The following is an 11,970-nucleotide window of genomic DNA, read 5'->3' as shown; positions in this document are numbered from 1 at the left end:
AAAAACGAAAATCTAAGGTCCTATTTATAGTAAAAACTGAAAGCATGAAATGACAGGGACGCCCCTCCACTAAAAAGTGGAGGTTACTGATTTTGGCCTTGTGGCGCCCGCCACAGGCCTATGGCGCCCGCCATGGTCCCTACAGGGGATGATGGAGTGGGGATCGTGGGTCTTGACGGTTGAGGAGTGGTCTTGAGACGTGGCCACGTCATGGCTAACCCCATGGCGCCCGCCACGGTGGGTGCCGTAAGTGCAAAACGCTGAATTTCTAGGTTTTCGCCCGTTTTTCACTCCTTTTTCGCTCCTTTTCCCGATTCAAGCTCCGATTATTATAAAAACCTGAAAACATAAGAAAACAAAGAAATAACAAAGCAAAACGACAATAAAAGCTAAGAATGCATGCGAAATCGGAGTCAGAAATACGGTGAATTTTAGTGTGATCAAATTCTCCCACACTTAAACCTTTGCTTGTCCTCAAGCAAACATTAAAGCTTAAGAAAATATGGTGTCAACACTTGTCTTTGGGCTAAAGGGATTCTAAGTTCAAGTCAGGATGCAGTGACAGATACTAACTAAGTGAACCAAGGGTACCATAGTAACACAAACACAAACTTCAATCCTATATTAACCACTCCATATCATCCCATAATACCTAGGCCTATCTTCTCATCTTTTTGTGTCCTTTTCATTCAGGCGCAATCACATTAAGCCCGTTATCTGTACATGCTTCATAGTAGAGTGACCGGTTAGTGATTCTGATCCATAACATAAGGTTTCTGGCACATAAGCATGTGTAAACCTGTTTTATTTCGCCTAAATGTAGCTGCGGGGGATCGGATCGTAATCCGCCCTACCAAGTTCAGTGCCAGATACCTCTGAACCAACTAACAATAGGTGACTTGCAAATTTTTTTTTTTTTTTTTTTTTTTTTTTTTTTTTTTTTTTTTTTTTTTTTTTTTTTTTTCGTATTAGCACTGGATCATTCACTTATGTTCATCGGCCCCCTACGTAGAGCATGCTTAAGCCGGAGCTGACTGCTAAGATAAACTACTTAGGACAATTTTTAAAATGATAGTAAAGGCCAAGATGGTGGGGTTTAGGAGTGATTCCTATATTCAAGAGGTCTATGGTGCTAAAATGGTTCTGATGTTTCAAAAAGTTGACCTAGGTCACTACATCCTAATCTAAACCTGTCCCAAAGCCCAAAAAACATGTGAAACAACATCATTTTCTTTTTTTAAAAATTTTCTGGTAAGGCTAAGGAAATGGGAAAAAATGAAGATGAACTAAAAAGACACTATACTGGTGACTCGTCAGACTCATGCATTATCTAAGAAAATTAAATTACTGAAAGGAAATAACTGAAAGGAAATAATTAACTAGAAAGGGAAATGACAGAAAGCAATAAAATCCCCTCCCACACTTAGATCGAACATTGTCCCCAATGTTTCGAAATAAGATAAGGGGGGTAACCTGAAAAAAGACTACTGAGGAGGGGCACTGGTGCCTTCGGTCGAGTCGTGCTGATAAAGCAGCCTGAGCACTCCGAACCTCTCGAAGGTTACCTAAGATGGAACCCTGAGTGGCCTCGACAAGCTGGTAGTGTTGGCTGTTGAACTCTCTCTGACGGTTCTGCTCTAATGAGATATCGTTCAAGGTACGGCAAACGTTGCTATAGGCACGATCCGAAACCAATCGCGATTGTTGCATGAAGCTCATATTGTCCGTCAGCTGCTGTGAAATAGTAGAGAGAAGGCCATCACGCCTTTCTTCTCTAGCTGTCATATCACGCCACATCTCCTCGGTGACATGGAATCCAGGAGCAGTACCTGCAACAGGGTTAGAGGAAGATGGTGCGGTGTGTGACTGTGAAGGACGGTGGGGGGACATGTGAGGGATGGGAGACTGCTCTCTCCGATCATACTCATCATCAGTGTCATGTGCCTCCCCATTGGGAATATTAGGAGGAAGTGGACCCAAAACACGTGGAGCATTAAGATCATAGGTCCAGTTCCTTTCATCACGTACATCAGTACGTCTACTGCATGGTAAAGCAACAGATGGGATAGCTACCCCATGAACCATCAACTCATAACCACCTTCTCTCCTTGCTCGGCACAATTTCATGTCTTTCAGAAATTTTAAATTAATTGTGCGAGGAGGTAGGGGTTCAAGTGTAGCTATCTCATCGTTCAGGCCAAGAGCCCGAGCAATATACGTAACAAGCCCTCCAAAAACAATCGGTCCTGTTTTGTTAGTAAATAAAGTCATATGAGCAAGCATAAACGGGACCGGATTGATGTGGGTTCTAGTGAGGCATCCTTGCAAAAATAGGAGTTCACGAGCATTTACCTTGTTTGGACTTTCCCGGCCAAAAATAGTACATGCCAAAAGAAGTCTAAAAACTCTTATGGCCGGGTTGTGAATGGTCGACGCAAGTATCCCTTCGAAAGAATTAATTGAAGAACTTGAAAGCCTTTGCCAGAAGGTAAATACCTCGGCCGACCACTCCGCATCCAAAGGTGCCTCACAAATTGCACCTTCCCTATGAGGGATTCCTAACAAACCTGCTAGATTGTCGGTACTGAATTCATACTCAATTCCGAACAGTCTAAAAATAACAGTACCAACAGTGCTAGCAGTGTTAGGACTGACAGTGTATATTAAAGAACTCAAAAACTCAGTTGTCAGTCGCTCATAGGTAGGTTCCTGATTAATGAAAATATTATGCAAGCCTAGAAATTCTAATAAATTAAAAACACTATGATAAATACCCAAAGCATACAGACAGTTATCGTCGACGTACCTAGTCGAGAGAATTTCTCGACTTTGAAGCCTCTGAATAATTTTCCGTTGCCTTTCGCCCGGTCTTCCATCACGAAGAAGAAATCCGTTGAACTCCATTGTTGAATGCTCCTTAGGTAGTGAAAATGGTAGAAAAAGTGGTTTATGAGGGAATGATAAAGTTTTGATTTTTTTGGTTTTTTGATGGATGAAAATGGAAATGGATGTTGGATATGTTTTATGGATGGTGGGTATTTTGGAAATGAGGGAGCTTTAATGGGGTTCAAGGAGGATTTGGAAGGTTGGAAAAATGGGTTTTTGGTGAAGAAAGGGATGAAAATGGTGGAAATGGGGATTCAGCCCCGTACTTGTTGTTGGTACGGTGTGGCGCCCGCCACAGGGCCTATGGCGCCCGCCACAAGGCCAATTCCTGGGTCTTGTGGTTTTGGATCCTCCTTTTGGGCCTTCTTGCACCTTTGTCTTCCGGGGGGTCTGAATAGCGTTTTCTTCTTCTTTTCAAGGCTTGAGGCTTGCATATTTTTTGTAAAGACAAAAATGAAAATATTTTTGTCTTATATTTTTTTTCTTTGCACGACAAAAAAATAAAATAATTAAAGAAACAAAAGAAAAAGAAAAAGTTAACATTAGTGCATAATATGTATATATATAAGAAATTCTGAGTGCATGAAAATATAAAAGCTGCAGTAAAGTAAAATATGTCTGGAAATGCGATAAATAAAATACTAGGGTAATGTTGTCAGGGTAGAATGAGTCATGTGGTAGGCGTCTTTTCCTGGCTTGATCCACGAAACTCAGCTATCTCCCTCCGAAGCTCTTCAATCTCCTGATGTAGAGCATCGGTCTCTGAGGCATGAGTGAGATCAGAAACCTGCATCTGTAACTCTAAGTCTGCCACTTCCTGCTTGAGCAGGGCAGTCTCCTTACGGAGCTCATAAATCTGTGTTTGTAGGTCAGGTGGCTGCAGAGACAAATTGTTAGACATAACAGTGATCTGGGGAGTAAGAGGTGTAGGAGTGTACTCAGCGGCGGGAGGCGATTTCGGCTCTTCGACAGTCTCTCCATAACCCTCTAGAGCATAACTCCAATTTTCAGGATCATGGACACTGGTCATCAGCTGATCTGGTAATGTGAAATAGTGTATCGCTTCACCGTCGATCAGCAGTCTAAACATGTTGGGCTCAAAAGAAGCCCTCCTCATCAGTCCTCTATCAAGACAAAAATCAATATCCAGGGTGGTGTAGAAGCAGAAGGTCCTGAGGTGCAATAACTTGCGAGACAGACCCAATGCAGTAGCAATCTGTGTAACAATCCCACCGACATGGATGATGCCTACGGATGATCTGGCAACACTAGCCAAGCCCTTTAACAGAAAGTTGCCACAAGCAACAGGGCGAGACTGAGTCGCACAAAACAGTAGGAAAATCTCCTCTTCACTTAGCAGTGTCTCTGTATCTGGAAAACCTAGGAAAGAATGTGCTAGAATCATCTGGAAGTACCTCAATGCAGGGTTGTGGATTACCTGAGAAAACTGGGTAGAAGGATCTTGGCTCCCTCCGCCGGATATTTTAGTCCAAAACTTTTCCACTTCTCTGCTCATAAAATACCCCATCGGTGTATCTGGAATAGCATCAGGAGTAGTCTGGAAACCTAACAAATCACCAAACTCCTTGTGAGAGAATGAGTAGTCAATCCCGAACAACCTGAAAACAGCGAGTCCATCGGGTCCAGCCCAGGGGTCATAATGAAACGAGCTGAGGAACTCAAGAGTCAAGTTCCTATAAGTGTTGTTCCTGTAGTCAAACTGTTCCCACTGGAGTTGATGGCATAAAAATCTGACGCTTGGCTCTATCCCCAAGGCATCCATGCAGTCATGGTCAGGGTACCTGGTAGGAGCCATAGGGCGTCTCATGTGAACATAGTAACGCTCTCTCTGTGCATCATCTCTAAAGGCCACGTGCATGTCATCAGGGTTCTGCATTCTGTACAAGGTTAGCAAACAAGTCCTGAAAGCACATAAAACATTCAATCGTTAGTCCTGACATAATAATAATAATATAAACAAAATAAAGTAAAAGTAAAAAATAAAAAGTACAAAAAATAAGAAAAACCATGGGTTGCCTCCCATGCAGCGCTTGTTTAACGTCATTAGCTCGACGACCGATATTTAAACATCATTGGAAGGATATGGTGGATCACTCAGAGTATGGCAGGTGTATGTTGTCGGGATGTCACCTCCTTCGTAGGGCTTCAACCTCTGTCCATTGACGATGAACGGTTTACATGTCTGGTTCTTGATTTCAATAGCACCGGATCTCAGGATCTTAGATACTTCGAAAGGGCCAGTCCATCTCGAACGGAGTTTACCTGGAAAAAGTCGTAACCTAGAATCGAACAGGAGAACAGGATCGCCTATTTTGAAGTCTCTTCTTATGATTCTTTTGTCATGCCAAGCTTTTGTTCTTTCTTTGTATATGATGGCATTTTCGTAGGCAGATTGTCTGAGCTCTTCTAATTTGTGGATGTCAAGGATACGTTTCTCACCAGCTGTCAAGTAATCCAAATTCAAAGTTTTGATGGCCCAATAGGCCTTATGTTCCAATTCAAAAGGTAAGTGACATGATTTTCCATAGACCAGTTGATAAGGGGTTGTTCCTATAGGAGTTTTGAAAGCGGTTCTATAGGCCCATAATGCTTCTTGAAGTTTCTGTGACCAATCCTTTCTAGATATAGAGACAGTCTTCTCGAGGATTTGTTTTATCTCCCTATTAGATACTTCCACTTGTCCATTGGTCTGTGGGTGGTATGGTGTTGCTACTCTATGCTTAACTCCATACTTGCTTAAAAGTTTATCAAATATTCTCGATATGAAGTGCGATCCTCCATCGCTTATGACTAAACGGGGTGTTCCAAACCTGGGAAATATATAATTTTTGAATAATTTGATGACTACTCTGGTGTCGTTTGTGGGTGCGGCGATAGCTTCAATCCATTTAGACACGTAGTCAACAGCTACTAAGATGTACTGATTTCCAAAAGATGGTGGGAACGGTCCCATAAAGTCTATACCCCATACGTTGAAGAGTTCTACTTCTTGGATATTTCTTAACGGCATTTCATTACGTCTTGAAATATTTCCTGTGCGTTGGCATCTATCACACTTGACAATGAAAGCATGGACATCACGCCACATAGTAGGCCAGAATAGGCCAGCTTGAAGAATCTTGGCGTAGGTCTTAGATGTGCTTGCATGTCCACCATAGGGTGCAGAGTGACAATGCTCAATTATATTATTTACCTCTTCTTCTGGAACACAACGGCGGAAAATGCCATCTTTACCTCTCTTGAAAAGAAATGGTTCGTCCCAATAGAAGTTTCTCACATCACTATAGAACTTCTTCTTCCGGTGGTAGTTTAGATCAGGGGGTATGATGTCAGCGGCTAGATAATTAACAAAGTCTGCATACCAAGGTACATCACTTATGGCTAAGGATTTTTGAAAATACTCATGAGGGTCTGGGTTATCTTCTTCAATGGTTTCTAGTTGGGCTATCAGTCTATCATAGGCAAAATCGTCATTTATGGGAACTGGATCAGGTTTCAGGTATTCTAGCCTAGATAGGTGATCAGCTACCACATTATCAGTGCCTTTCTTATCACGGATATCCAAATCAAACTCTTGCAGTAATAGAATCCATCGAAGTAACCTAGGCTTGGCATCCTTTTTGCTTAGTAAGTAACGAATGGCAGCATGGTCGGTATAAACTATAATCTTGGCTCCTACTATATAAGATCTAAATTTGTCTATTGCAAAAACTACAGCTAGGAGCTCTTTTTCGGTTGTTGCGTAATTGAGCTGTGCAGCGTCTAGGGTTCTACTGGCATAATAAATCACATGTAACTTCTTATCTTTTCTCTGACCTAGAACGGCTCCAACAGCGTAATCACTGGCGTCACACATTATCTCAAACGGTTCTGACCAATCAGGGGGTTTCATTATAGGTGCTGAAGTCAGAGCTTCCTTCAGAAGATTAAATGCTTCAGTACATTTTTCATCGAAGATAAATTCAGCATCTTTCATTAAAAGACCAGTTAAGGGCTTTGTTATTTTGGAGAAATCTTTGATGAAACGTCGGTAAAATCCGGCATGTCCAAGAAAACTTCTTATCTCCCTGATAGTCTTCGGCGGTTTTAGATTCTCTATGACTTCTATTTTTGCTTTATCTACCTCTATACCTTTTTCGGAAACTATATGTCCTAAAACAATCCCTTCGGTGACCATGAAATGACATTTTTCCCAATTTAGCACAAGGTTTACCTCCATACATCTCTCCAGGATTTTCTCAAGGTTGACAAGACAATTTTTGAAATCTGATCCACAAACTGAGAAATCGTCCATAAATACTTCCATAATTCCATCTAAATAATCAGCAAAGATAGACATCATGCAGCGTTGGAAAGTTGCAGGAGCATTACAAAGTCCAAAAGGCATTCTTCTATAGGCAAAAGTTCCAACTGGGCATGTAAAGGTAGTTTTTTCTTGATCTTCGGGGTGAATATGTATTTGGAAGAATCCTGAATATCCATCTAAATAACAAAAGTAAGAGTGTCGGGCTAGGCGCTCCAACATTTGATCTATGAATGGTAATGGGAAATGGTCCTTCCTAGTTGCTTTATTTAATTTTCTATAATCTATGCACATACGCCAACCTCCATCGGTTCTTTTTGCTACAGGTTCGCCCTTCTCGTTTTGCACGACTGTGATGCCTCCCTTTTTGGGTACTACATGCACGGGACTCACCCATTTACTGTCCGAGATCTGATATATTATACCTGCCTCTAGTAACTTAAGAACTTCAGTCTTAACTACCGCACTCATTATAGGATTTATTCTACGTTGGTGTTCTCTGGAAGGTTTTGAATCTTCTTCAAGCAAAATCCGATGCATGCATACGGATGGGCTTATTCCTTTTAGATCAGAGATCTTATATCCTAAGGCTGAGGGGTACCTACGTAAAACTTCTAATAATTGATCGGTTTCTTTTTGGTTTAAGGTAGCACTGACTATAACTGGACGATTCATATCTTCATCCAGAAATTCATATCTCAGGTTTTTAGGCAGTTCCTTAAGTTTTACGGTCGGTTTCATAGGGCAAGGCATAGGATCTGGGGTAAGAGATAAACATTCGTGAAGGTTATCATCAATGTAGGGTGTTTTATAATTGTCATCTTCCAAAATAAGGGTTGATGGCAATTTTATAGATTTATTTTCTTCTTCTTGTTCTAATTCCCTAATGCATTCTTCGATGATATCTAAGGCATAACAAGAATCTCCTATCACAGGTGCCATAAGAAATTTTGACAATATAAATTCTATCTTCTCCTCACCTACCTCAAAAGTTAGTTTTCCTTTTTTAACATCTATTACGGCTCCAGCAGTCGATAAGAACGGTCTACCTAGGAGGATTGGTATGTCGTCATCTTCTTTAATGTCCATGACAACAAAATCAGTAGGTATAAACAACTGACCCACCCTAACAGGGACGTCTTCAAGTATGCCTATAGGGTATTTAACGGATCTATCGGCTAATTGAAGCGACATCTTAGTAGGTTGTAATTCTCCTAAGTTTAATCTCTCACAAACTGCTAAAGGCATTAAGCTCACACTAGCTCCTAAGTCTAGAAAAGCTTTTTCGATGACATGATTCCCTAAAATACAAGGAATGGAAAAATTTCCGGGATCTTTATCTTTCTTTGCTAACCTATCTTCGGAAATAGAATTACATTCCACGGGTTTCGGATCTTCAAGTCTACGTTTATTCGTAAGTATGTCTTTGAGAAACTTAGCATAAGAAGGTATTTGGGTGATGGCTTCTGTAAAGGGGATTTCTACGTGAAGTTTTTCTATAACCTTAACGAATTTTTGATATTGATTATCGATTTGGGTTTTCTTTAATCTTTGAGGGTATGGTATTGGTGGTTTGTATGGCGGTGGTGGTACATAGGTTTTATTTTTAGGTTCTTCTCCTTTTTCTTGACTTTCCGGGGTTTCAGGCTTCTCTGGTTCCTTTTCCTCACTCCTCTCAGAAGTTTCAGGCTCACTTAATCTAGGGTTTAAAGGCTCCTTATAAGCGGTTCCACTTCGTAGAGTAATGGCATTAGCTTGCCCTTTCGGGTTTTGTTGAGGTTGTCCAGGGAACTGTCCTCCAGGGGTAGTCTGTGGGGCTTGGTTTAACGCTACCTGAGAGATCTGGGTTTCAAGCATCTTATTATGAGTAATGATTTGATCAACCTTGGTTCCTAACTGGGTAATTAGTTCGTTAACATGGACGCTTTGGTTCATGAACTCTTTGTTTTTCTGTTTTTGAGCAACGATGAAATCTTTTACAATTTCTTCAAAGCTCGGGTTTGGCGGTACAGGTTGCATAGGTTGATTTGTTCTAGGGGCTTGGTAACCTTGTTGTCTCGGAGGTGCGGTATTTTGAATAGGGTTATTATTTTTGTAGGAGAAGTTTGGGTGATTCCTCCATCCAGGGTTATATGTGTTAGAAAATGGGTTCCCTTGGGTATAGTTCACTTGCTCAGTGTTGGTTTCATTTAACAGATTGCATTTGGCGGATTGGTGTCCTTGCGTTCCACATATCTCACAATTCGGCGAAACTGCGGCTACAGTATTCGGAGTTGTACACATATGTTCGACTCTAAGGGCCAACGCGTCCATTTTAGCCTGCATCATGTCTATAGAGCTTAGCTCATGTATTCCTCCTTGGGCTTCCTTCTTTTCCACTGTCGCTCGTTCTACTCCCCATGATTGATGGTTTTGGGCCATATCCTCGATAAGGGCACTAGCTTCAGGGTAAGGTTTATTCATCAGTGCGCCACCAGCGGCAGCGTCGATGGTCATCTTAGTGTTATAATGAAGTCCATTATAGAAGGTTTGGATGATTAGCCAATTCTCTAAGCCATGGTGTGGGCATGCTCTTAATAGTTCTTTATATCTCTCCCAGGCTTCGAACAACGACTCTCCTTGGAGTTGGGTAAATCTAGTTATAAGGTTTCGAAGAAGAGCGGTCTTACTTGGGGGAAAATATCTAGCAAGAAAAACTTTCCTAAGGTCATCCCAAGTTGTTATTGAATTGGGTGGAAGGGAATCTAACCATGATAGAGCTTTATCTCTGAGGGAAAAGGGAAATAATCTTAAGCGTATCGCCTCAGGAGAAGCTCCATTGGTTTTAAAGGTGTCTGCTAACTGAAGAAAGTTTTTTAAATGTTGGTTTGGGTTATCAGTAGCGAGACCTGAGAATTGTCTCTGTTGCACTAATTGCAGCAGGGATGGTTTAAGTTCAAAATTATTGGCTGGGATAACGGGGTTTACTATACTGGAACTAGGTTCCTCGTTTGATGGTTGGGCGAAGTCCTTAAGAGGTCTTCGGTTTTGTTCTTCGGCCATAGCTATCCTATTCCTATGGAAAAATAAACGTGCGCGAGCGTAACGTTCAGGTTCAGCTAGAGGGTCTACTAAACTTCCGGCACTGCGAGTCTTTCGCATTGACCGGTGGGTAACAACCTTAGTCTAAACGGTATAACTACAGGGTAATGAAATTTGACGAAATTGGTCCCCGGCAACGGCGCCAAAAACTTGATGCGTGTTTTTCGCAAGTGTACGAATCACGTCAAAGTAATATAAAAGATTATCGAATCCACAGAGACCAAGTGTCAATCTATCAAACCTGTTGTTATGGTGTGTATCTAAGGCAACTATTTTTAAGGGTTTTAATAAGGGTGCAATGGTAAATAAAATTATAATTTTAAATAAATAAAGACAGGCTCGAATGTAATTCACGCAATCAATGATAATCCAGTACTTGTTAGTGGAACTACTTATGGGCAATGTTTTCTCCTTTGAAAAGAACTAATTTAACAGGAACTGTCGCTTTCGCGTATTCAGAACCGAGTTGTACTCTCTAATCAACCCCTCCTATTGTCACGGATAAAAAGGTGCGTACTGCGTTAGAGTAGTAAACCTATTTTTAAGAAATATAGTATCTTAACTAAGTTGAAAAGTATTTTAACCTGGACTTCTTAGCAAAAAGAGGTTCTTACGAACCAGAGTTTAAACTTCCTAACGCGTCCGAAAATCGTTTTAAAATCTCTTTTCTTTTTAATCTAAAATCTCCTAATAAACTAGACAAAGCGCTTTTGGCTGTTTTTGAAATAGTTAAAAACAATTACTTGAATTGAAAGATAAAATAGCCCTTAGGTGTTTCCACGAACAATTATACTGATTACTGGTTTAATTACGATCCTCACATTCTAACCTTTATGGAATTAGTTAGACATGATAAAGTAAATATTCTTTTTATAGTTTTTCATAAAAGTAATTTAAAGCGAGTGCGGATAATAAACAAAGTAAAGTGCGAGTGCAGGAAATAAACAACGTAAATGTGCGAGTGCAGGAAATAAACAACGTAAATGTGCGAGTGCAGGAAATAAACAACGTAAATGTGCGAGTGCAGGAAATAAACAACGTAAATGTGCGAGTGCAGGAAATAAACAAAAGTAAAATACGAACTTGAATTAAAATGGCGGCAGGATTAACTTCCTCCAGAGTGCTCCAAAACTCGAACCACAGACAGATTACAGACTCGATCACTCGATTGCAGAGGCACCCCGATGTGGAATGGCAACTGCTTTATAACTGATATATGCCTAGAGAATTCTAATTCTGGATGAAGAAAAACGAAAATCTAAGGTCCTATTTATAGTAAAAACTGAAAGCATGAAATGACAGGGACGCCCCTCCACTAAAAAGTGGAGGTTACTGATTTTGGCCTTGTGGCGCCCGCCACAGGCCTATGGCGCCCGCCATGGTCCCTACAGGGGATGATGGAGTGGGGATCGTGGGTCTTGACGGTTGAGGAGTGGTCTTGAGACGTGGCCACGTCATGGCTAACCCCATGGCGCCCGCCACGGTGGGTGCCGTAAGTGCAAAACGCTGAATTTCTAGGTTTTCGCCCGTTTTTCACTCCTTTTTCGCTCCTTTTCCCGATTCAAGCTCCGATTATTATAAAAACCTGAAAACATAAGAAAACAAAGAAATAACAAAGCAAAACGACAATAAAAGCTAAGAATGCATGCGAAATCGGAGTCAGAAATACGGTGAATTTT

At 41.1% G+C, this 11,970-nt stretch overlaps 1 non-coding gene across 1 annotated transcript; it reads left to right on the top strand.

Annotated features, from left to right (window-relative positions):
- The first annotated feature begins 9,761 nt into the window (after positions 1-9,761).
- On the top strand, positions 9,762-9,868 carry LOC127109513 (small nucleolar RNA R71). The gene has a single exon (XR_007796790.1). It is a non-coding gene; the product is annotated as a small nucleolar RNA R71 (small nucleolar RNA).
- The last annotated feature ends 2,102 nt before the right edge of the window (positions 9,869-11,970 follow it).

This window comes from Lathyrus oleraceus, chromosome 7 (assembly GCF_024323335.1).
Source record: "Lathyrus oleraceus cultivar Zhongwan6 chromosome 7, CAAS_Psat_ZW6_1.0, whole genome shotgun sequence".
NCBI lineage: Eukaryota > Viridiplantae > Streptophyta > Magnoliopsida > Fabales > Fabaceae > Lathyrus > Lathyrus oleraceus.
Note: the sequence above shows the minus strand (reverse complement) of the source record. Positions and strands in the feature narration are given on the sequence as shown.